General features: G+C 41.4%; 1 protein-coding gene across 5 annotated transcripts in view; it reads right to left on the minus strand.

Annotated features, from left to right (window-relative positions):
• PLCB4 (phospholipase C beta 4) overlaps window positions 1-26480 on the minus strand; it is a 352882-nt gene that overhangs the window by 272121 nt on the left and 54281 nt on the right. For all 5 annotated transcript variants that reach the window (XM_073672246.1, XM_073672244.1, XM_073672245.1 and 2 more), the window contains exon 2: window positions 23729-23786. The gene's annotated coding sequence lies outside the window, so the exon portion shown is untranslated. The remainder of the gene's footprint in view (window positions 1-23728; window positions 23787-26480) is intronic.

The raw sequence follows: 26480 nt of genomic DNA on the forward strand, positions 1-26480 counted from the left end.
GATCACTAAATTCAATGGAGTGTTCTTCTTGTCTTTGCCCAAGTGGTCACTATTTTGCACACAAAGTCATCTATAGTGAGAAGATTGTCCGCAACCACTTGCAAAATCCAGAGCCACCTCTCCCAAGGAGCACTCACTCCAGCAGGCTCACAGTAAGGGCTCACTCACACGAGCCATGATTCTTTCTTCCGAGAAAATTGGATTGATTATAATGACACCCGGCGCAAACTCTTATCAGAGTTTGAGCTGAGTGTCAGTTTACTGCAATCCGATGCTCTCGAATCATATCACGGGTGCGGAGAACTTAATTTCTTCATTGTCTGTGTACATTGTACTGCACTCAGATGTCATCCGAGTGCAGTCCGATGTTTTACACGCACCCATAGACTTGAATGGCTGCACGTGATCCGATTTGCGGAGCCAGTAGCCGATTTGGTCTGTAGAAAAAAAACACAGATCTGCTCTGCCTTGTACAATAGCATTGGTATGAGTGCTATCAGATAAACATCAGATAGCACTCAACCGTGTTATATGGTCGTGTGAGCGAGCCCTAAGCATCCGGGTGTAAGTATCAAACCAGAACCACATGCTGGATCTCATGGTCTCTAGTTGCTTTACAACTAACCACGGATCTTCTGTCGGCACAATAAACCACACCTACGACTTTTTATGAACAGGAATTGTGCTTATAAAGTGTAAATGGACTTTAATTTATGATACTAAAAGTAAGAACTCTGATCTGCACCCTCAAAGCTGTCTCTTAATAATTGACTCATGATTCCTCCCATATGACGAGGTGCCTGCCGTAGCTCCAGACCTGGAAATGTGCAAATACACAGAAGATAAAGTCCAAAGTCTAATGAGACATAAATATACCTTACATGGACGGAAGCAGAGCAGAAAGCGAATGCACGCTCTAAAATCTACAATCAGAGCTGTGTCTCACGGTATAGCGCTGAACAAAAGACAGTCTGTTCACTGAGTACAGTGCACCTTCCGGCCAGGGATTGGGCAAGAACAGGTGTCATGCTGCAATGCACCGAGCGCTCAGGCTGGAGGGGCGGCAGAAAATACATATATAGAAACACAAGGCACACGGGGGGTAGGTAACAAGACCTCGCAGTCCCATGTTCATTATGACACAGACCTGTCGGCCTCCTGCGCTTTAATCAGCATTGCTTTCATCTTCCTATTGAGCCACGCTTGTCTGAACACTACTCTGTCCAGCAATTCCCAACACATCCACGATTTAATGACTGCAAATGCTAAGAAGCCTGTGTAAGGCGACGCTTCATATACACGGCCATATTATAGCTCTGCTGGGTATGAGGTCTCACTGTACCTCCGTATGGCTCTACTTTTATATGCGCAGGTTTCTTTCTGTAGGATTCTGCACAAAGCCAGGAGAAAAAGACTGCGGAGAGCTTAAATTGGATTCTGTATGGAGTTATTCTTCCCTAAAAATAGTGTTTCCCCAAGTGACCAGCATCAACAGAGAAGAAATTTAAAAGGGTATTCCCATCTCCGAGATCCTATCAAAAAAAGTAGTAGGTGTAATAATAATATTAGAAAATTCCTCCAATTAGAAATGTAGTATAGTTCTTCTGATTCGCTATGTTGCTTACCCCATGTGCAGGGCATTGCAGTAGCTTAGGCATCCATGGTTATGGCTACTTACATAGTGACAGTTAGTTGTTAGTTGCCATAACCATGGATACCTAAGCTACTGCAATGCCCTGCACATGGGGTAAGCAACATAGCGAATCAGAAGAACTATACTACATTTCTAATTGGAGGAATTTGCTAATATTACTGTTATTACACCTACTACATATTGGGATAGGATCTTGGAGAAGGTATCAAAGTGGTGGCTTTGTTTGGAAGAAGGGTTAAACTCAAGTTCATCAGACTGACTGATACATGGCTGCTTTACTCTCATGTAAAACTTTTGGAACAGCCTCCAATGGTAGATTAAAAATTGACGTACACTAATACTGCCAGATTTCCAGATCAGTGAGAAGTAGATTACCAGGACATCCCTGTCCTTTCCTCTATTAAAATAACAGGAAACATTATTTACGATACACAGAAAATCCAGCTTTGTCAGCTTTTCAATTTCTTAAAGGGGTTGTCCAGATGTAAAAAAAAAAAAGAAATCCTTAAATGTGTTCTTTATATAAATATATACAATATTTACAATGTATTTGTATTATCAATGTTAGAACGATCTCCAGATGTCTATATGTTCCTCTCTCGGGATGGCATAGCTGCCGCAATGAGGCACCCGACTTCTAGTCCCGTCAGAAGAAACATTCTCCTGTGTCGGGCACAAGCAGGAAGTGGAGCTTCCCGTACCGGAGCCTGCACAGATATATGGAGATCAGGGCATCTCTGATAACACAGGTACAATACTACACTCTATATATTTCTACAACATATATATTTTTTAAACTTGACAAATACTTTACATGTTTGGCACATGTCAAATGCAGATGTACGGAGTGGGTGCAACTAGTACTGAGCCTGCACTATACACAATGGGTGCCAGCTGTGTTACAGCCAGCACATCTCTCTAATTACAGTGATTAGAGCTAGCTGGTATCGCTGATTATTACCCACTTGAATTCCAGTGTAAATCCCTGACCGTGGCATTTAAGTGGCACAATGAATTGATTTGGGAGTCCATCCCTCACCTTGCAAAGCAGTTAAGAGGTGACAATTGAGTGATTCGCCAGCTGAAAGACTACTAAAATATTACGGTATACAGTACAAGTCCCACATAGTCCTCCATACAGAATAATGGGCCCCACATAGTCCTCCATACAGAATAATGGGCCCCACATAGTCCTCCATACAGAATAATGGGCCCCACATAGTCCTCCATACAGAATAATGGGCCCCACATAGTCCTCCATACAGAATAATGGGCCCCACATAGTCCTCCATACAGAATAATGGGCCCCACATAGTCCTCCATACAGAATAACGGGCCCCACATAGTCCTCCATACAGAATAACGGGCCCCACATAGTCCTCCATACAGAATAACGGGCCCCACATAGTCCTCCATACAGAATAACAGGAACCACATAGATGTGGTGGTTCTGGTGTCGCGGGCCAAATAAAACCACTGTAAGGCGGCGGTGTTCACACCATGCAGTAACTGAGGCAGTGACCCGAAACAAGTCCAACATAATCAGCTTTTATTCAGCAACTCACGGGTAAACAGAAAGTCCTCCGGTTCGCAGCCGGGTTAACATGAGTCCATAAACAACGGTTGCCGGGAACAATGGCCACGCCGGGCCGCTCAGAGCCTGACGGGTGCAGAGCCTTCCCAGGCGGTGGTTCAGCCACACACACAGTCCTGCTGAGCTTTCCTGCTATGCTCCTAGCAGGTCCCAACACTGAAGAACACTAATCCTTAGTGCAGGGGTTTTAAAGGACCTGTGGCCAGAGCCACTGGAAAACCCGGGTTGGAGGGAGGAGGCCGCCCCACTGCCTCCTGTAACCTCCTCCAAGAAATGAAGGCCCTGCCGGGTTTTACTTAATCTGCTTTAGCCAGATAGCCTGACAAGGTCAATGCTCACCTTCATTCCTGTGTCTGTGACTGCAATGCACTTCAATGGGTTTAATAGGTCTCTGTGCACATTCTGGGGGATATATACCGTCCCTCGTATACGATCCCGGTCACTGCCTCACACCACCCTGCGGGCCAGATTTGGACCATGGGCTAGAGATTGACATGTATGACCTACAGTGATACATATACGAGAGCTGGACTTTTGATTGGTTCCACATTTTTGGGAATTTTACATAATCTGGCACAATAAAATCTTGTGTGTTGTTTTTTTTTCTTATACTGCACATTTCTGGCATTTCATTTTGTTTCAACTTTATGTTTATTAAACAATTTTCATAACAAAAATGACATTTTTGTTCAGTTTGCATACAAATAAATTACAGAATCAAAGTGTAGAGACAATGATATGAAAAATAAACATTAACAGTAAAAGAAGTAAATATATAGCTCTAGAGTTCTCTCTTTGGTTCTGGAGTGAAACGTAAGATATAATAAAGTTTCATATGACATGGTGAGTGTTCCTCACAAGTATACAATAACTATCATTGTTACAGGTTAATGAGAGTCATAGCAATGAACTTCTAAGCTTGAGAAGGTTATAAACGGAAGCGTTCCCTAAACAGGTCCCACAGTCCCCAAATTTTTTCGAAACCATCTCTAGTGTTGCGTAAGTTTGCAGTCATTTTTTCCATAATGTGGATGTCGCTTATTCTAGTGTAAAGATCAGATATCGTGGGAGTAGTGGGCCTCCGCCAGAATGACGGGATCAAACACTTAGCAGCTGTCAGCAAATGTAATAGTAGTTTACTTTTTGTTTTTTCTAGTCCTCTGGGGGAGAGGTTCAGCATGTATATATGTGGGTCTAGGGGAACAAAAACCCCAAGTACGTCACTTAGCAACTGCTCCACTTTTTCCCAATAGTCCAATATCCCGGGACATGACCAGAATATGTGGAAAAGGGAAGCCCCATTGGCACCACATCTCCAATTATCTGGGATGGTATGATTCATTTTGTGAAGTAGTTCTGGGGTATGGTACCAGTGCATCACGATCTTTATCTGGTTTTCTTTATAAAGGGTGTTAACAAAGGATTTGTAGGCCCCAGACCAAATCATCTGCCATTGTTGGGTAGATAGCGTATGGCCTAGCCAGCTTTCCCATCTGGACATATAGGAGTGCTGCACATTAAGCAATGGGGTCAGGATTTACAAGATAGTATATATATCCGAAATTAGTCCCTTGGTTGAAGGGACACCGATGCACAGCTGCTCAAATCTAGATGGAGTGTGGGATTCAGAAGGTCCCAAATTTGATCAGAAATAATGGATTATCTGTTGATATGAGTAAAATAAGGTTCGTGGTAGATTGTATTTATCAGTCAGATCAGTAAAAAGTTTAAATTTCTTGGTCAAAGGGTCCACCAGGTCTCTAAAGCAGAAAAGACCTGCATTTGCCCAAGCGGCTACTATTCCTGCTGAGAAAAGATGTGATAGATGGGGATTATACAGGAATGGGGTCAGGAAGGATGTGTAGGGCGCTAACTAGAATTTCATCCTCGAGGATCTCCAAATCTCCCTGGTGAATGCCATAGGACCTAAGAGTACTTTTGTAGGTATGTCATTAGGTGGACCCCATATCAGGGATGCCGGGTGGTAAGGGGCCAACCACAGTTTTTCAATTTCCGTCCATTTATTATAGGCGAGGAGTTTTGACCAGGAGGGGATATGGCGCAAGTGGGACGCGTAGTAGTATTTAACAATATCAGGGCAATTTAGTCCTCCTTGCGTTTTAGGGGCACATAATACCGATCTAGGAATACGGTGGCGGCCAGAGTGCCAAATGAATCTTAATAGCATGGATTGGATTGATTTAAGCGTACTCATCGGTATTTTAACTGGGATAGTTTCAAATAGATATAAGAATCTCGGCAATATAGACATTTTAATTGAGCTTATTTTTCCCAAAAATGAGATCGGTAAAGAGGACCATTGTTTAAGGCGTCTCTCGGTGTCTCTAATTAATGGGGGGAAGTTTGCCTTGAACATTTCTCCGTATTTAGGGGTAATATGTATACCCAAGTATTTAATGGAAGACAAACACCATGTAAATCTATACGATTGCTGTAGGTAAGTAAGTTTCTGTCCCATGATGTTAAGCGGTAGAGCTTCAGTCTTTCCCGAATTTACTTTATATCCCGACAGTTTAGAGTAGACATCAAGTGTCTTTTGCAGGTTAGGGAGCGATATTAAGGGGTTCGTCAGAGACAGCATAACGTCATCGGCGAAGAGAGTAACTTTAAAGTCTTTACTCCCCACTCGGATCCCGGTAATGTCGGGTTAGTACGGATCCGGGCAGCCAGGGGTTCAATGCTGAGTACATAGAGTAAAGGGGAGAGAGGACACCCCTGGCGAGTCCCATTACGTATGGGAAGACGCTGGGAGTGGGCATGGGGCAAATGGATAGTTACTTCAGGACAAGACTAGAGAGCCGTAAGAGCGGTAACAAAGGGCCCCGACAGGCCAAAATGGCGTAGGGTAGAAAACATAAACGTCCAATCCAGCCTGTCAAAGGCCTTCTCCGCGTCAAGGCCTAAAAGAAGTGCTTCATCACCCCTCCTATTCACAACCTCTATCAAATCCAGAATGCGTCTCGTGTTATCTCCTGCCTGATGGAAACGCACGTTACCCACCTGGTCTTTATGAATTAACTGCGGAAGTCAGGTATTCAATCTCGCCGCCAGAATTTTTGTAAAAATCTTAAGGTCAGAATTCAAAAGACTGATAGGCTGATAGCTCGAACACTCCACAGGATCTTTACCTTCTTTGGGGATTACCGTGATATAAGAGTGGAGCATAGTGGCGGGGATTGGACCTCCTTTTAGAAAACTATTAAATAAAGGAGCCATATGTTGTGAGAGTAGGGACACGTAGGTTTTATAATACAAGTACGGGAGACCATCCGGCCCAGGGGTTTTAGAGGAAGGTAAATTTTTAATCGTTTCTTCAATCTCCTCATTTGAAACTGATCTATTTAAGTCAGACAGTGCGTCAGGGGGAAGTTTAGGGAGACTGCATGAGATCAAAAAGTCTTCCAAGAAAGCGTCTGGCATTTCATTTTGATATGTCATTATATGTCTCACCGGTGACTCTCGGGGACTTGCGGCTTCGGTTCTAAGTGGTAGTGTGGCCCAATGTACATGGCATACGAGAGTGTGGTGTGAAGAACTCTACCATGATATTCCCGGCTGCACAAGTAATTTCCTATTTGAGGACACAGTAAAAGTCACAGAAAAAGAGAGAAATGACAGATAAAGGGAGAATTTATATAGCGAGAATCATGAAAAGTGATGTCATGATTTCTGTAACTAATAGAGAAAACCCCCAACAACTAAACCAAACTTAACATACGAGTCTAGCAGCTCAGTCATTTATTTACTGACAATAAATATTTGACTAGTGTTCAAACACCATGCTAACGCTTGCTGAACAATATCTAGCGCTTTCTGGCACTGGACCAACGATCTAGTAACCCCTCCCCCGGATCAGATTGAAAGTCTAACCTCTCGGCTCATTGTGAAGAAGAATTTTTATTAGAAAACGTTGGCTGTTAAGAAGAAAACATCTTTAGTGTTAAAGAAATAAAAATTCTGCTCACGGAAAGTTTTTTCAACCATGTATTGTTAAAGTTATTTTTAACTTCTCTTGGACATTTGTCAACCATAGTGTTCCTGCACAACACAATGCATTATGTTATAGGAGTTAATCCTTGCATACAGTGGAAATTAAGCTTTTGGCCAGTCTTATGCAGCTTTATTAGCTCTTTCTTACATGAATGCTGCTAAGTAACACAGAAAATACTACAACGCCCAAGCACTTAATCTACACTAGGGCTTAAAAAATCTCCGGAGTCAAGTAGACAAAGTGATTAGAAATATTAACCTGGAGATTATTCATGCCGATTCAGTTTAAAGTGTGATGCCGAGCGTTGGGTGGAAGGCGTCACGGGCCAAATATAAACACCATGCAGGTGAATTGACCTGCAGGCTAGATTTTGACATGTATGTGCTACTTCATCGATCAGCACATATTAGGGCAAATTACAATCAGAGTATGTCTTTCTCAGTAAAACTAAGTGGTCTAAGGTGGCCAGTTTATCCTTGTAGAAAATGCTATGTAGGTGTAAGGAGACTTATAGGCCATACAATGATCCTCTGCAAATTTAAATATCCAAATATCCTCTTGACAAAGGAAGAGAATGAGAAACTCTAGTACCACCTATTGGAAGCAGCAATCGGAAAAGTCAATATTGAGTTTATGGTCTTTCTTCCTATTTTCAGATTTAAATTCCCAAAGGAGTATGGCATGGCCTATAAGTCTCCGTACACCGACTTTGCACTCTCCACAAATGTACCCTTTAGGCCTCCTGTCAGAGACCTCTCACCCAGCCAAATCAGCTCTAATGCTTTGTAATGATGAAGGTCAACCGGGGCCTCCCCCCAACTATCAAACGCATACACAAATGGAGTTTCTCCTTTGGATTTTTATCCTAAGTCACGTAGAAAGGCCCCTTTAAAGCGTCCATATTGACATTTTTGGATTACTACTTCCAATAGATGGCACTTGAGTTCCCAACCTCATACTCTCTGAAGTGGTGATTTGCATCCTGAAAAATAGGAAATTGTTTCTATATGAAGAAGTTATTTGCACCCTGAAAACTAGACAAATGGAGACAACACCTCATTCTTGCCCCACAGACACTAAAAGTCGCCTATGACCCCCAATACCTCCTGATGGACAAGGAAATTGACACTAGCAGGAAGGAAAAAACATACAGGCTAGCATAATTTAAAAATAGGGAGAACTTTTCGGGGTAAATAGTTGGGGGACCAACCTTACCGATCTTCTCCAATGCCATCTTTTTAAATGACATCTTCTAAAACATCCAAAATTCAATGTACAAATTAAAGGGTTTGTCTCATGCCCTATAAGGGAGATGGTTCAGCTAGACTAGACAGCTTGAAGTGTTGGTAGCCAATTTGTGATCAGTCAACACTATCAAATGTGGCTTCATATTTTCTTATGGTCATCATTCAAATTACTAATAGTTATACATACTAAGTATCTAACATCAGCCTTGGCAACATAGTGGAGATACATAAACTGTGTACATGTACATATTTATCTTGCTGGGCGGAAAATTTACAGAGGGATAAACTGTACAAGAACAATGCCATACAACTCTTTACCACTACTTTAGGTTTCATACGTGTTAACTAACAACATTGGATAACAATACAGGGTGCACAGAGGTAGCGATCACACCCAGGGGATGGTGCAGGACAGGCCATCAAGGCCGTGTGCCCATCGGAAAATATACAACAATAGCTCGGGGCTGTTACAGATTTTATATTGGGACTCAAGACCTACAAGCTATGGTCTACAATAATCAACAACTGAGATGAATCATATCTATATCATAAGTCTAAGTCCAGACGAGCGCTGAATATATTGGACCATGCGACTGGCTCGTTGTGCATCATCCGCATAGCTTCCGGAACTGCCTGATATTTACATGAACTAATATGGTGTGTACGCCGGACTAGACTAGCATAGTCGGCAGTTTTTTCCTCATGAACCTGAGGGCCAATAGGCTACAACTGGTCCATGTATGGTTCTTTGTGCACACAGGCCAAAAAAAGTTCTCTGAAGGTCTCCAACATCCAGCTTTAATGACACTAAAAATCACAGCACACCCCGAAATTCACAGGATGGAGACCAATGTTTGAATTAGAAGATTGTCTCTTCAGAGAGGAAGAGGACTAGTACTATAGTGCCACCTATAGGAAGTAGCAATCCTAAAAGTCAATATCGACTCTCTAATGAGCCTTGTCATATGATTTAGGATAAAACCCAAAACCAGAATCTCAATTTGCAGACAGTGTGTTTCAGGGTGTTGCCCCTTGTCAGTGCAAAGTGTGAGATCTGGTTTAAGCATTGCAGCTTAAAAGTCTCCTCACCTTGGCATGTCAGGCTTGATATGTCACTCTCCGCAAGCAGAAACGTTACGCCTTGGATACCGGTCTGATGCCTCTCACTCAGCCAAACCAGATCTCACACTTTACACTGATGAGGGACAGTACACCGAAACACAGTGTCTGCAAATTGAAATTCTGGTTTTGGCTTTTATCCTAAGTCATGTGATAAGGCTCGTGAGAGAGTCGATATTGACTTTTAGGATTGCTACTTCCTATAGGTGGCACTAGAGTTCTAGTCTTCTTCCTCTCTGAAGAGACAATTTGCTTATTTCCCAGAGGAGCATTGCGGCTTAAAAGTCTCACCTTGGCATGTCAGGCTTCACATGTCACTCGCCGCAAGGAGAAACTTTACCCTTTGAATTAGAAGAGTGACGCAAGAAGATGATCTTTAAAGAAAATACTTGTTTTTACTCTACTTTGTCAGGAGACATGTATGCTATATGTGGCTTTCCAGTAGCAGTGCAACCTGTCAAAACTTTTGCTAGCATATCACGATAATGTATTATTTTTGAATTATAAGTAAAGTTGAGAAAAAAAATGTTCAGGATCCTTGTCCACCTGGCAGGTAGTTAGCCTGCGGCCACCGGACCGGAGCACTGTGAACCTTCTATTGCCCAGGACATCCTAAGTGACTCTTTTGATTAGTAGGCCAACTTGACATCATTATGTAATTTGTGGCGTTATGCACGCATGACATCGGAGCAGCGTATTAATCAGAAGAGACCCTTCTTGCAGCGCTCTATTCCGGCGGCCAAACATTATAAATGTGGCTGGTGGACCAGGGTCCTGCAAATTTTTTGCTCAAGCCTAAAAAAATAGGAGTACTTAATTTAAAGGGAATCTGTCAGCAGGTTTTCGCTATGTAATCTGAGGACAGCATTTATCATCAGGGCTGTGGAGTCGGAGTCGGAGCCCATTTTGGTGGAGTTGGTATAAAATGGACCGACTCCGACTTCTTAACTATATAATAAATTGGGTACAGTAGTTCAATGCAGTTTGTGGGGAATATTTTTTTATAAGAATTTGGGAAAGTTATGAAATGTCCTATAATGTCTGTCCTATTCCTGATCTAAGGGTCTAGACTTTTAGCTGAGATGAATCTGTGCTACAGTAAATTTATCACTTAAACATGAGCCGTGTATGAGGGAGTCGGAGTCGTGGAGACGGTGTCATGGAAATTGAGGAGTCGGAGGTTTGGCTTACCAACTCCACAGCCCTGTTTTTCACTAGGACACTATCATTGCTGTAACTAGCTGCTTCTTGCCAAGTGGTCCGACTCCGCCTCCTCCTGTGATAAGCAGCTCACTGTCAATAGACAATGTACATACAGAGTCTGGTGTGAGCGGGGTTAGCTTTCTCAGCTCTGCTTCATGCTGCATACAAGAACTCCGATTGTATCATAACTGCTCGACCCACTAAACTAAGTGATACATCATTGTAATCAGGGTCTCTTTTCCTACAATATACTGCTCTCAGATGAGGTAGCAAAAATCTGGTGACAGATTCCCTTTAATTTTTGTTTGGTGTGACCTTTATCAACTCAGATGCATCTACATCCACAAGTATAAAATGCATGTAAGTGGAGAACTACTTTAGTATTTATTCCTGCCATACTTTATGACGGGCAATTATTAATTTCCCTCTATTCTGGTGTAAGTAATGTGGAGTGGGAATGTCATAAAGCGTCTAATCATTAACAGTACGATGATTTATATAATTGCATAATCGTCCCATTTCCTATGATTAGTAGGAACCAATAAAGTCAAAACTCGTATCCAAACATTTACTCAGTAACTGATTTGTCTAATAAAAACAAATCACAGAGCAGGTTTCATCCCGTGCCAGCTCTGCGCAGCCCATCTACGCTTTCTGTACCTTAGGTATTAGCTTAGTACAGCATGGAGTGCAGTGTGCTCCCTTTGCAGCATTTCTTCCATGCCCCTAATGATACTATCCCGGGAGTTTGTGCAGGCAGATAAGGAGAAGCATTTACGCTGCACTCTCGCACACCCTTCATGTTCACCACAAAGAGCTATGAATGCAAATAGGTTTTGCATATACAAATTAAAAACACTAGTTTATAACCGCTCGGAGATTTGCATCAGGAAAAGAGGTATTATCAAGAGGGCTAGATTATGTTTCCATTTATCCTGAAAACTGATTCTCATGTAATGAAAATGTCCCTACATTGTCTCTAATTAGCCTACGTCGTGTGTGACGGCTGTCAGAGTGCTTAGGTTATGCCATAAAACACTCATTAATGTTAATCTCTAATCTTCCCATAACCTTCCTTGCTCTTTTCGATTACTGCATATTGTAATCCTGTCTAGTGTCAATAAATATCTGTACCAAATACCCGGTACATACAAAAAATGGATTGGTTAATAGGGAAACTTTGTTTTCTGTGGTGTAATCCACACATTGAAGTGGGTCTATCTGCAGATTTTAAAATATAAACTGCACACATTATTAAATAGATCTCTTAGACCTGATGAATCTGGTGTACTTAATTTGAACATCAATATCAGAAGTACTGTATAATCCTCATAAGGCTACATCAGTATTTGTAAGCCAAAACCAACAGTGGAACAGTCAGAGGAAAAGTATAATAGAAACACGTCACCAATGGTTTTGGCTTACAAATACTGATGTGAAATACTGACCAAATACTGACCTTATTAAAGGGAATCTGTTACCAGGTTTTAGCTATGTAATCTCAGAGCACCATAAGTAGAGATTCTGATTCCAGTGATGTGCCACTTTCTGTGCTGTGTTTTTCTGTTTCAGTACAATCAGTGTTTTATCAGCAGGAGATTATCACTACAAGACAACTGGTCTTGTGCCTCCTAGTCCAACCACGCCTCCAGCACTGATTAGCAGCTCTCTGTCACTATACAATGTACACAGAAAGCTGTGGTGTAGCCGGGTTATATACAGCTCAACTACGGAGCTCTGCTAGATCTGCAGCAGAGAAAACAGTCCGTCCATTATAACTGCTGCACCCAGTACACTAAGTGATACATTGCTGGAATCAGTGTCTCTGTCCCTACCGCGTGCTGCTGTCAGATTACATAGCAAAACCTGATGACGGATTCCTTTTAAGCTGAGCATTTTAAGAGTACAGCGATAAAATGACCAATTTTGCCCAAATGCGTTCAGTCGCCGCCCACCCAACCTCGATGACCGCGGCAGATTGTACACAGCAGTGTGAGATTTCAGCTCCTCAGTGTCCCTCGTCGATGCTGCTGCTATCAATTAAGATAGGTTGGTGCAGTTTAACATTTCATAAAGGATTATTCAGCCATTCTATCCTACATTTTCAAAGTAAGTATACCAGCCTCATCAAGTCAGGAGTAGAGATGCCGAAAGTAATGTATTCAGTTGGTTTTGTGAAATCTGGTGATGGATCCACTTTAATGAGTGATTTGCACAAGGTTCTCAAAACATTTTGAAGAGATTGTACATGTTACTGTTGGAGGAAATAAGTTACTACTACTTTTTTAAAACCTCTCCAAAATTCTGACATGTTGCAAGTAAAAATCTCTAGTAAATTGGTTGACTGGAGTAGTTTTTATGTTTTCATACAACGATATCACAATGATTTTTTTTTGTAACTAGAGATAAAAAATTTAGGTGTAACCTTTGCTTTAGCGTAACATTAGAGCTAGACATTTTGATTTTGGGTTTGTAGCATTCGCTAGGATTGCACGAGAAACACTGTTCATATGGATTAATGTGATCGCCCATTGAACATTGAAATTGCAACCCCATGAAAGAAAAGTTATGGAATTATGGAAATCAAAGGATGGATAGACATGTTAATGATGTGCAGATGGTGAAATGGAAACAATATTTTCAGAACATCGATTTACTTGAGTATTGAGTATCAGCACCACGTGCAGAAATCCTCAGGCTTACATGCCTTGGCTGATATCAATAAGGTTATTAATGGTTTTCTCATGAATGTTCAGCCATGCTGAATGCAATTGAGCAAATCATCAAGATCCGCTGCTGGCAGCTCCCTTAGGTGATCAATGATGTCCCAAATGTGCTTAATGGGAAACAGTCCGGAGATGCTGCAGGCGATGGTAGCACGTTTAGGCCACACAGGCTGCTCACAGTAACACGAGCAACATGCGTCCTGCCATTTTCAAGTTCAAAAATGGCTTTCAGACATTTTTTATAAATCGAGATTTTACTAATTTGCATTTTGGAGCTACTGAATGAAACAGCCGTACACGTGAATGGTCAGCACTATGGGGGTACATCCTACTGAATGATGGGATCTGGGGGGTCACATTTCAACCAATGATATTTTCATGACTTATACTAAGCTGGAAAAGTTCTGTAAAAAAACACTTTAAACATATTGACATACAAAGAAAACGGTTAATATATATTATTACCAATCATGAGTTATTTTCCACCAAATATTTAAAGAAAAAGAACTACCGTATTTAAGGTGGAATTATCCGTGATCTCTACAACTGAAAAAGTAGCATGGACCTGAGTTGGCCATAAAAGGTGTGTTTATGGCTCAATACTTACTGATGCGATAGCAAGAGCCAAATGTCCATTGGAAAGGAAAGGAACAGCTTTTAAAAAAGCTTACATAAAAAGAAATGTGGCTTTGTGGAGAAGGTTCTGATGTTCTTGTCCTGATAGCTTGCCAATTTAATCAACTATTCTCTAAGTAAAGATACAGATTCCTAATCTCTGTTATATTGCCTCCTAAGCTCCTATCTGCTGCAGCCAGAACAGCCTTACTGTGCCGTACAGTACATGCCCCTTATAAGAGATCATAAGGGAAAAATATGATTTTCTTATACGAATCATAAAGAAGTCTAAAATGATATATGTAATCCCGTGAGTGTCAAGATCCTGTTCATACTAGTAAACTATAAGTACAGTCTCATAATATGAAGGCAGCATTGCAACCTAAATAAGGCTGGTACTATTTTTGCAGACTGACTTTAAAAGTTCATAGGAGTGAATAACAAACAACTTAAAGTAAACTTCTGGACTATGGTTGTTGCTCGATTTTCAGTACACTGCCACCGCAAGGCAGTTTCTATTTATCTGTAGAAAGGGAAAGTTGAGAAAAGCTGAATGAGCTGGCAAACCTGCTTGTAGAGCTGCAAGCAGTGAGTTCAGTGGGCATCCCCTGTGTCACACTGACATGACCATGCAAGCTTTGATCTCAGGTTTGATGCTGCTCAGTTTTCCCAGGGATTTATAAGACTAAGGATATGTTCCCACACATTGTGTTTTGCAGCGTATTTTGCTGCAGATTTTTATGCAAATTTTCAGCAGCGTTTTGCAGTACTAGCAAAGTCTATGAGAAACCAGAATTCTCTGTTCCCACATCTTGTGGTTTTTTTTGCTGCGTATTTTGTGCCTTGGTTGTGTTTTTGGAAAATAGAGCATGTCACTTCTTTCAGTATTTTTTCACCCATAGGAAGTAATGGGTGGTGAAAAATATGCTGAAAAACACACCAAAAAACGCAGTTCATTGTTTTTCAGCGTTTCTGAAGGCAAAATAGAATGGGGTTCTTTTTTTTCACAGAACTTTATATACATGCATAAATAGAGACAGAAGGACAGTGAAAAAAACGCTGAAAAAACGCATCAAAAATGCGTCAAAAAATGCAGCAAAACCTGCAGATTTAACGCAACTGATTTCCTGCCAGAGATCAGTTTTGCTGCAGATTTCTGACTGAAAAAAAACCACAACATGTGGGAACATAGCCTACAGTGCCACTAATGCTTTTCCAGCGAGTACAAACGTTCACATGTAGCAAGCATTAACGTAAACTGTAAGGCACGCAGCTTACGTAGCACAGCAACTCATTTACTGTGTATTTGCGCTGTGCTAACTGTGTACAAATTCTCATTTAGCACGTCCAGTGTTCACTTAAAGCATTTTTCATCTGTAAGTAAGCGAGGAAGACCGGATCAGACGACACACAGGGTTTGTTTGTAGTCTAAAACCATCAAACTAATTCATATACAGGAGCTGTATACAGAAAATGGTCGGATATTTTATTTTAACCAAGACCATTTCTGAACAAAAATTTTTTTTTTTTCATTACAACATAAAAAGTAATTTGTAAAAGTGAATATATCTTTAAAACGAATCTGCCAGCACATTTTTACATATACAAATAGTGGTATGGCTGTATAGGAGCTTGTTCTTGAACATAAATGATGCCTTTTTGTAGAGATCCAATGAGCCAATTATGAAAAATCTAGTGTAGAAGCCATATGCAAATTGGGGTGTTAGTTACCTGGAGGGATGTCGGCTCTTTCCAAATGTATTGACACACCCCTAGTGCACTTTCATCCTGATTAGCATTTTGCTTCTATGGTAGATTTCTCTTGATTTGAACATTGTATTTCCACAAAAAAGGTATAATTTGTACTGGAGGTCAAGTGCCTCCATAGCCTTGCCACTACTGCCATTGGTAAAAACCTGGTGACAAGTACCCTTTAATTTTAAAAGCTGTGTCATTAATAAGCATATTGCTGATTGGCTGCTTCTTCCAGATTAAGAAGTTTGGTGTACTTATTGGGATCATCCATAATCATGCCATGATAAAATTAGTACACCCTTGTTTATGTTAGTACAGGCAGTCCTCAACTTACAAACATCTGACTTATGTACGACCTCTAGCTACGAACGTCAGATGTTCAAAAAAAAAACCTCATCACTATAGGCCAAAACTTACGGCCTTGCTGAGGCCTCAGAGGTCACCACATGCTGTTAAGATCGCGACATTGTGACATCAAGACGTGTGTAGTGTGCAGTGACCCTCTAGGCCTGAACGAGGCCAGAAGACCTGTCTAATAATGAAGAGGCCGAAGAGGATTGGACGGCGATCATCGTGGCGGCCAGAGAGGTCACCAAAGAGGTGAGAATTAGGAGGGGTTTTTTGCCTGGCCCTGCTCAAACTTACATACAAGTTCAGGTTACGAACAAACCTACAGAATCTATCTGGTTCGTAACCTTGAGACTACCTGTAGAGCAACGATGTGAAATTCAAACACACACATGGCCAAAATTAAAAACTTAGACAACGTCGCGGGCCAACCAATATACAGTATAAGGGGCCCCACATAGTCCTCCATACAGTATAATGGGCCCCACATAGTCCTCCATACAGAATAACGGCCCCACATAGTCCTCCATACAGTATAATGGCTCCACATAGTCCTCCATACAGTATAATGGGCCCCCCACATAGTCCTCTATACAGAATAATGGGCCCACATAGTCCTCCATACAGAATAATGGGCTCCACATAGTCCTCCATACAGAATAATGGCCCCACATAGTCCTCCATACAGAATAATGGACCCCACATAGTCCTCCATACAGAATAATGCCCCCCACATAGTCCTCCATACAGAATAATGGCGGCACATAGTCCTCTATACAGAATAGTGGTCCCCATATAGTCCTCTATACAGAATAATGGGCCCCACATAGTCCTCCATACAGTATAATGGCCCCACATAGTCCTCCATACAGAATAATGGCCCCATATAGGGGTGGTGGTTCTGGTGTTGGGGGCCAAATAAAACCACCGGGCAGGCCAGGTTTGGCTGACTGGCCAGAGTTTGACATTTATGCTGTAGAGAAAGTGGGTCTACAAAAAAGGTATTGTTCCTGTACTTATGGTACTTTATTCTGCATTTCTCTACATGTGTTCCCTGCTCCTTCCTAAATAGTTAAAAAGTAAATATATTTAAAAAAAACAAACATAAAATTGACAGGGTAAGGGAGTATAGAGTAAAACATCTTATGTTGTACACCTAATGAGAGCATAAACAGCATCTCCTCCTGGGGAATGACTCTGTCCGCAGTCCCACAAGCATTTTTTTTCATACTTGTCATCTTTCATACCTTTCATCTAACTTCTATCTGTGATAATGGCATTAAAATATTCCTTGCAGCAAGGTTATCTGTCCTCCCGCGTAAGTCAGTGTACTTGATAAAAGGAGCACTATTCCTTCATCTGCCTATGTGGCTCTTTACAAGTGAGCCCACTGTGTCCCGGGTGTGATCTACGTAGCTTGTAATCCCTTGTACATGGATATCTGCTGTATACTCCCGGGGTGCTCTGTAGGATATAGACAGGGATCAGTGTACTGCATTATGCAGCACAGAATAAATCCATGTGACAAATGCATTCTTGTACAAAAAAGGGGTCATGATAACTATTAAGCTGCCATAAGGGACTAGATTTAAAGGGCATTTCCTCTCCAGACTTCTTGTGCAAAGTCATTCTACATGTGTCTGAGTTTCATCCAGTTCTGACAAATGCAGATGTCATACATTATATCATAAGTATTAATATTTTTAAAGTTCAAAACCGGGACGCTTCAGCCCCAGATGGACATTTTTGGGTGCGATTAGCAATAACTCTGTCCTTCGAATTTTGGCTAGCAGGGTTGTCCCTATAAAGGTATTTTGGGATCATCATTTTCCAGAACATCTTAACTGCAAATTTGTCCGTGATAGTTTAGAGTGGGGGATGGAACTCGCCAACTAGGAGTTTGGGAAAGCCATCGGCCCACATGGGAGCAATAATGGCAGCCAACTTTATATGGGGGAGTCGAGTGTGCAGAAGATACATGAAAAACAATTACAATCCATCTCTCAAAGTAAAACCCTTTAAATGTTTACATTGAACCTGTTGATTCGTCTGTAATGTCTCACGGTGTTACTGACTGCACACATACAGACAGAATCACATGCCTCTTAGTGTAGGATTAGATTTTATTACACCAAGATTACAAAAAATAATCTGAATTGTTTGTAGATCTTTGACATCTGCGGGGAATGATTTCATGTAACTAGCTGTGTAAGGATTTTCTACCAAATCCATCGCAATCCTTCAAGAAAAAACAGCAATTCTTGCATTGTTTTTCTTTCTTTTATTATGATGCTCACGGCGAGGATTACAGGGAACCTGTCACCAGGTTTTCCCCATATAAAGTACTGCCAGCACCTGTAAACCTTCATTCACAGCATACTAGAATGCTGTAAATATGTCCCCAATCTCCTACGCAAGGCACAAAAGATAGCTTTTATTGTACTCACAGACGGGACGGTCCGGTCCGATGAGAGTCTCTGGTCTTGATCCGGCGCCTCCTCTCTTCTTGCGATCGCCGTCCTCCTTCCTTGCGTCATGTGGACGTTGCGTCCTACGTCGTCCACACAGTGTCCTCCACCACGTTCCTGCACAGGCGCAATTTTCTCTGCTGAGGGCAGAGCAATGTACTGTAGTGCGCATGTGCCGGCTTTACCCACGGGTCATCGGCTTTCTTTGGCCTTTCCCGGCGCATGCACACTACAGTTCTTTTCTCTTCCCTTTCGAAGTGTGCCTGCACAGGAGTGCGATGGAGGACGCTGTGGATGTCGTAGGATAAGTCATCTACACGAAGCAGGGAAGGAGGACGGCGATCGCAAGAAGAGAGGAAGCGCCGGATCAAGACCAGAGACGCCCATCGGACCGGACACCCCTGTATCTCAGTATAATAAAACATATTTTTTATCCTAGTAAAAAGGCTAAACTATAATACCAGACACAGCCTACTATCAAATGTGGCGCTGTTTCTGGGAAAAAAAGCAAAAAAAACAAATCACATAAATCCCTAAATCTCAAAGCAATTCCTGTTTTACCTACGTTGATTTTTTTTATGTTATACTACTAATGTATGCTATATATAGTTACCACTATTTTACAGACTTCGAGACATTTACAGTACAAGAATTGCAATATTTACCCAGCTTGTCATAGATAACGTCTGTTCTGTCTCCAGACCCTATAAAAACATTCCTGGTGCTAATCGACCCTGACCCAGTACTAAAATGACACTTCCCATCATTGACACTAGCAGTTTATACATCAAATATTCGGCGGTGGAAAGTTCGATGATGAAGACCCTTTAAAGGAGCTGTACGACAGTAGTGGTGGTGGTCACACAGCTTTGCTTCATCGCAGCCTCGGTTATTAGAATACCGAAACTTCTTGAAAGAAATTCTTTCGCAGTGTCACTGGTGGCACAATGGCTGAACAAAAACAAGGGATTACATATCGAAGTCAAAACTTAAAATAAGGAAGGAAATAAGGTGAAATATTTGACGCCGAAACCTGAAATTCAAGTTTTGAGATTTTTCTGCTACTAATTTTAGATCCACGGTCAAAATAGTTAGTTATCCTGCCAAATCATCTGGTTGAATCTTTTGTTGCATGATTATTACACTGTCAGAGCAGTGTTTTACCAGGTAAACTAGTCTAAATGACGCAGGATCACAATATCTACATGTGCGACATGTTGTTAATTATCTTCAGAATGCCATGTAACTGTTATGTTAAAGGGAATCTGTCAGCAGGATTTCACCCCAAACTATTTATATGAGCATGTAAGCTCTTTCAAAGACAAGTCCAACAATACCTTTACATGACCAGTCTGATCCTCCATTACTGAGAAATCAGTGTTTGAATTGATATGTAAATGAGGCTGAAGAACTGTTTGTAGATCTGAAACTTCTGTCACTCCAGCTCTATTCTCCACTCAGCACTGCCTCCTCCTGTCTGACTGACATCCTCTATGCTGTGTTACTTCAGCCAAAGGAACAGTCAATCAAGCAGAAAGAGGTGGCACTAGGAGGAGGAAATAGAGCTGGAGTGACAGAGGCTTCAGATCTACAAATAGTTCTTCAGCCTCATTTGCATATCAATTCAAACGCTGATTTCTCAGCAACAGATGAACCTGACCATCCATGTAAAGGTATTACTGGACTTGTCTTTCAAAGAGCTCTATGTGCATAAAAATAGTTTGGGGTGAAAAATCCTGCTGACATATTCACTTTAAGGTCACGTTCACACGTTCAGTACTTGGTCAGTATTTTACATCAGTATTTCTAAGCCAAAACCAGGAGTGGGTGATAAATACAGAAGTGGTGACGTGTTTCTATTATACTTTTCCTCTGATTGTTCCACTCCTGATTTTGGCTTACAAATACTGATGTGAAATACTGATCAAATACTTAAAGGGAACCTGTCACGTCCTATCTACTATGTACACTGCCCCCATTGCTTTGTTAGTGATGCAATGCGCATCACTAACAAGCTTTTTTCATTAAAATCAGTGGTCTTATAATGATTTTATAACTATATACACTTTGTTTTTTTGAGGCCCTCTCTCCAGCAACTCTGATCTCGTCTCCTCAGCAGTGAAGTGTCTAGATCGGAGTGGCTAAAGTGAGGACCACAAAAAAATCACCTCCGATCTAGACGCAGCCTTGCCGGGAGCAATATTCAAATACATGGGCCGCGCCAGCAGTGACTGGATGAGAGAATCACACCCCTATGACTGAATCAGCAGGTAGGATTAGAAGTATATAAAATGCTATAAAATGATTCTACTACCACCGATTTTAATGAAAAAAGCTTGTTAGTGATGCACATTGCATCACTAACAAAGCAATGGGGGCGGTGTACATAGCAACTAGGACGTGACAGGTTCCCTTTAATGTCTGAACGTGGCTTAAGAATATAGCCGCTGAATACTGTAAGTAGAGTGAGCCAACAATAAAACAATGCAAAAATAGAGCCATCACTACATTACTTGTAGAATAAAATGCAGTCAGGCATGCTAAGACGTCTACCTCCCCAATAGGGTTCACTGTGACATGGAATTTGGCACCATATCGATGGTTGTAATGCCACAAATAATATATAAAATACTAAATTATTGGCAATCAGAGAACACACACTGGATGTGGTTTACGTTCTTTACTATATCCCATCATCCTAGCATCATACATTCCATTGTGCTTTCATAATTATTCTGACAAGATGCTACATGAGCACCAATACTTATATCTCAAAAAAGGAAAAAAAGGAGCGCAACCTAGGAGCAAGCAAGCAGGTACTGTAAAGTTAAAGGGAATCTGTCAGCAGGTTTCTACTATGTAATCTGAGGGCAGCATGAGGTAGGGGCTTACACTTATTAGGCTGTGTGCTGATTCAGTATAACAAGTGTATTATCAGCAGATTATCACTGCTTGACTAGGTGCCTTTGTGCATCCTGGTCTGACCACGCCCCCAGCACTGATTAGCAGCTCACTGTCAACATACAATATGCATATACATAGAGGGCTATGGTGTGGGCGGAGGTTAGCTTTCTCAGCTCTGCTGCACCCAGTAACCTAAGTGGAATCAGAGTCTCTTTCTCTATATTATGCTTCTCTCAGATCAGGTAGCAAAAACCTGGTGACAAATTCCCTTTAAAGGGGTTGTCCTGCCTGATATATAAATGAATGCATTGTATAATAGAAATTAATAGATGTTATATAATTTATACTCAAGTGAGTGGAGCTACATTGTAGTTGCTACAAAATGACAGATCAGAATTGGCTCTGATTTAGAGAAAACCTTTGCTTAGAGTGTTCCTGGAACCTCCACTAATCATATGTTGATGGCATTCCCTATTGATCTTATTAATGTCAGTGGTGAGAAAGACGTGATTAGGACACATTGATGGCATGGTCTTAGACTTCTCTTGGATCCCAATGCATGGGTGCCATGTAATAATACTAAATTAACTCTGTAGTTATGCTGCAGGTGCACGTTAGTGACATCCAATTGCTAGATGATGCTCCAAGATAAGGTCAGCCCCAGAAGAGCAGCCAGGATAGAGACAGCCGATAAGTATGTCATAGAAAGACAAGACAGCCTAGACATGGCTTAATCATTTAAGGAAAGTGAAAGAAGAGTAAAACTAGATGAGTATATAATAGAGCAATTATAAGAGGCATAATGATGAGGCCACTGATGTGTGTGCAGTAGAGAGATTAAAGGGCTTCTCCACTACTGGACACCTCCTTGTTAATGGGCCAATGGTGCAGCATAGATAAGAAAAAATCTGTACTTAACTCAAACTTCTCTGCTGTCCCTCACCGGTCTCCTGACATAAACAAGGAGAAGTATCCAAGGCATCCGATATATTCCTTAGTCAGTTACTTTATTAGTTTAAAACATAAAAGACAAGACATTTCAGCCACATTCAGCCATAGATTAGCGCAATACCATCGTGCGTGATGTTGTGCTAATCAGTGGTTTGACAAAGGCCATAAGTGGCTGAAAAGTTTTTTATGCTTTCAACTAATAAAGTGACTGACTGAGGAGTATAACCATGCCTTAGATACTTATTGCTGGATTTACAGGCAATATAGGTGGAGAGTTGCCCTAATAAAGCACAAATTTTAAAGAAGTAGTGCATGGGAATTCTATACAATATCGTGATATAAACAAGTTCATGTCATAACTGCAGCCAGTCCGTAGCTGCTGATAGACTGCAGCCTTCACATTAATGTCTGAGTGCATGAACAGCATTAATAAGTTAAAAGGGTTTTCAAAAACTTTTAAAATTAACCAGAGGAATCATAATAAAATAAACGAAAATGCAGGGGGACAGAATTTAAAGCTGCACCCAAAAGGTGATAGGCAGACAAATGAAAACAACTGTGTTAATCTAGACTGGCTGCAGCCATAAAATGAGAATTCAAACACTCAGACAAAAGGTGTGTGTCCTGTAGCTCTGCGGAAACAGAAACCGACCACAGAATACAAACTCAAGGGATCGAGTCCAGGAGAATGACAGTGTTATTTATCACTGGAATCCAACACTGATTTAGCACTTCAACTCCAGTGGTCGCCACAAGGACACAAGGACTAAAATTTATAAGGTCCTGCCTATTAGTTACGAGACCCTGTTGCCAATCTGAGACCTCAGACTGATAGAAGGGACGTTATCACTTCCAGTCCTTGCTGAGACCCCCAGAGTGGTGGACTGAAGCAACAAGGGACTATATAACACTAACTATTTTATATTAAAGCAATCCCTACGCTGAAACAAATTTTGAAAAGTGCTGGAAAACCCCTTTAAGTATGGGGATATTGGATATGTGTATGAATGAAAAATAGGAAAAGGATTCGAGTGTGAGAGAAAAGAAAAGAATAGATCCTGACATGCTAAATCACAACAATGCCACAATCTAATACAACATTTATTGAAACCATGGAAATAACTTCTCTTACCTTGATGAAGCAGGGAACTAATGTTGCAGAACGCTCATTGTAAAAAATCCATGGTTTCCTGCAAGACAGAAACATGATGTCTGAGTGGACATGATAAAGCTGATGCATGCACAGATATCACACAATGGTGGGCTGGTTATCCACTGGCAGGACCACGGTAAAGCCACACAGGTAAGAGTATGCCAGAGCAAACATGAGTTCTGTCCATACAATGAAGACATAAAGGATGAGCCTGGCTCTGCCTCTTCTGTTAAGGCTAAGGGAATAACATTCGCACACTATAACACAGTAACAGTAATTGGCCTCACTTCATTAAGGTGCTGAATAGCAGAAGGTATTGATGCTGAATACATTAGAATGAGACTGCAGTCATTTCACAATTTCCACAGCTGTCATTATAATTTTTTCCACTCAACAATGAAAAGTCGACACATTACTGCATTTGAACCAATAACCAGCAAGTGCTTTGTAAATTTCCATCTATAAATATACATAAGCATTACATTTTTTGTAATGGTGGTCATTGCTGGAATCCTAAAGCCCACATAAACATCAGACTAGTGACAGCCAAAACTGCCAATATCGACCGCATCGTCTGACAGTCTAACATGTATGGATCAGATGATTGTCGGAGGAGTTAAGATCCAGCATGGCTGCCAATCCTTTTGTTCTCACTGAAATAAGCAAGAGAAATTTGGCAGCGGCTTTCTCCCTCGAGGGCCAAGCGAGATAGTTGCCGGCAGAATGATCGTCAGAAAGTGATTGGGGTCGTCAGACAATTCAAGAGCTGTGTAATGCACACAGGACCCCTTGTTATCTATTAGAACAAGCTCTTAAGTAATGGTCCATCTTTGAGGTCACCATGAGGATAATCATTTTTAAACAGCTTTTCTGACCAGATATGTTTCCTGCAGTGCAGTTGCATTCAAATGAACAACCAATCAGACAATGAATGGATGGGACAAGCCCACCAGAATATGAGAGACTATTTGATGTTACGTCCATGTCTCATATCTTCATATGGCATAATAGAGCGCAATAGCCTGATTAATTAAGCCATCAATGCTCAAAAGTGCCGATATACTGTACATATGATCAACCATCTACTGTGCATTATGGGCTGTTCCGACTCTCCCTCTACAACCGGTATCGGGACAAATAATGATCAGATATTATGGATTTCAACATGGTAGATGCTTTATACTCAAGGGAGACAGATTACCACCAGAAATGTTGTCATAGGTTTCTTCCTCTCCCCCCAATAAGAACACACGACCAACAAGATCAACCACGCCAAGATGTCAAGAGTGCATATGTATGGAGGCGTCAGGAGGAATTGCTGTTGGTCGAACATTCGGCACTCTAAGATGTATCACTACATTATTGATGGATATTAATAACCTTCCCACATGATACAGCATCAATATCAATATGGTAAGGGTCCAACATCTGGCACTGCCACCATTCAGTTGTTTTCAGCTCCAGCTCTGTTCACTGTTCACATCCAGATGGTGCTGGAGCTGAACACAACTGTTAAGTGGGGGTGGCGGGCCACCATAGATCTGATAATAGTGAGATGGGATACCTCATTTAAAGGGGATGTCCAGTCTTAAACTACAAGTCTGCAGCTACTCTATGTGACTGCAGACTTGTGAATCCTCACAGCACATGCACTGTCAGGATTCTCCGATGCCAGCAACAAGAGGTCATGCGATCTCTATTCTCCCAGCCACATTTTGACTAGACGTGTCCGGCCTCGCTCCATACACTTGTATAGAACAAGGCTGGATACAGTCTAGTCACCAAGTGACTGTATGTATGCCTTTCTCCTCTCCCACTGCCGGTACCAGAGAATCCTGACTGTGCGAAGTGTGCGCGATGTGGGGATTCACAAGTCTGCAGTCACATAAAGTAGTTTAAGACTGTAGAACCCCACTAAGTCCCAGAGAACTCCTTTCATTTAAAACAATGTACTAAAGTATAACTACTGAGATAACTGGAAATAGAGACTTTATATACAGTGAAGAAAATAATTATTTGATCCCTTGCTGTTCTTGTAAGTTTGCCCACTTGCAAAGACATGAACAGTCTATAATTTTAAGGGTAGGTTAATTTTAACTTTGACAGATAGAATATCCCCAAAAAAATCAAGAAAATCACATTGTATAAATTAGATACATTTTTATATATTTTGCAGTGAGAAATAAGTATTTGATCCCTCTGGCAAACAACATTTAATACTTGGTGGCAAAACCCTTGTTGGCAAGCACGGCAGTCAGACGTTTTTTGTAGTTGATGATGAGGGTTGCGCACATGTCAGGAAGAATTTTGGTCCACTCCTCTTTGCAGATCATCTCTAAATCATTACGATTTCGAAGCTGTCGCTTGGCAACTCGGAGCTTCAACTTCTTCCATAACTTTTCTATGGGATTAAGGTCTGGAGACTGGCTAGGCCACTCCATGACCTTAATGTGCTTCTTTTTGAGCCACTCCTTTGTTGCCTTGGCTGTATGTTTTGGGTCATTGTCTTGCTGGAAGACCCAGCCATGACCCATTTTTAATGTCCTGGCGGAGGGAAGGAGGTTGTCACTCAGGATTTTACGGTACATGGCTGCATTCATTCTCCCATTGATGCGGTGAAGTAGTCCTGTGCCGTTAGCATAAAAACACCCCCAAAACATAATGTTTCCACCTCCATGCTTGACAGTGGGGACGGTGTTCTTTGGGTCATAGGCAGCATTTCTCTTCCTCC

This window comes from Phyllobates terribilis, unplaced genomic scaffold (assembly GCF_046119375.1).
Source record: "Phyllobates terribilis strain yellow unplaced genomic scaffold, ASM4611937v1 Scaffold_3__8_contigs__length_932513732, whole genome shotgun sequence".
In the NCBI taxonomy this organism is placed as follows: domain Eukaryota; kingdom Metazoa; phylum Chordata; class Amphibia; order Anura; family Dendrobatidae; genus Phyllobates; species Phyllobates terribilis.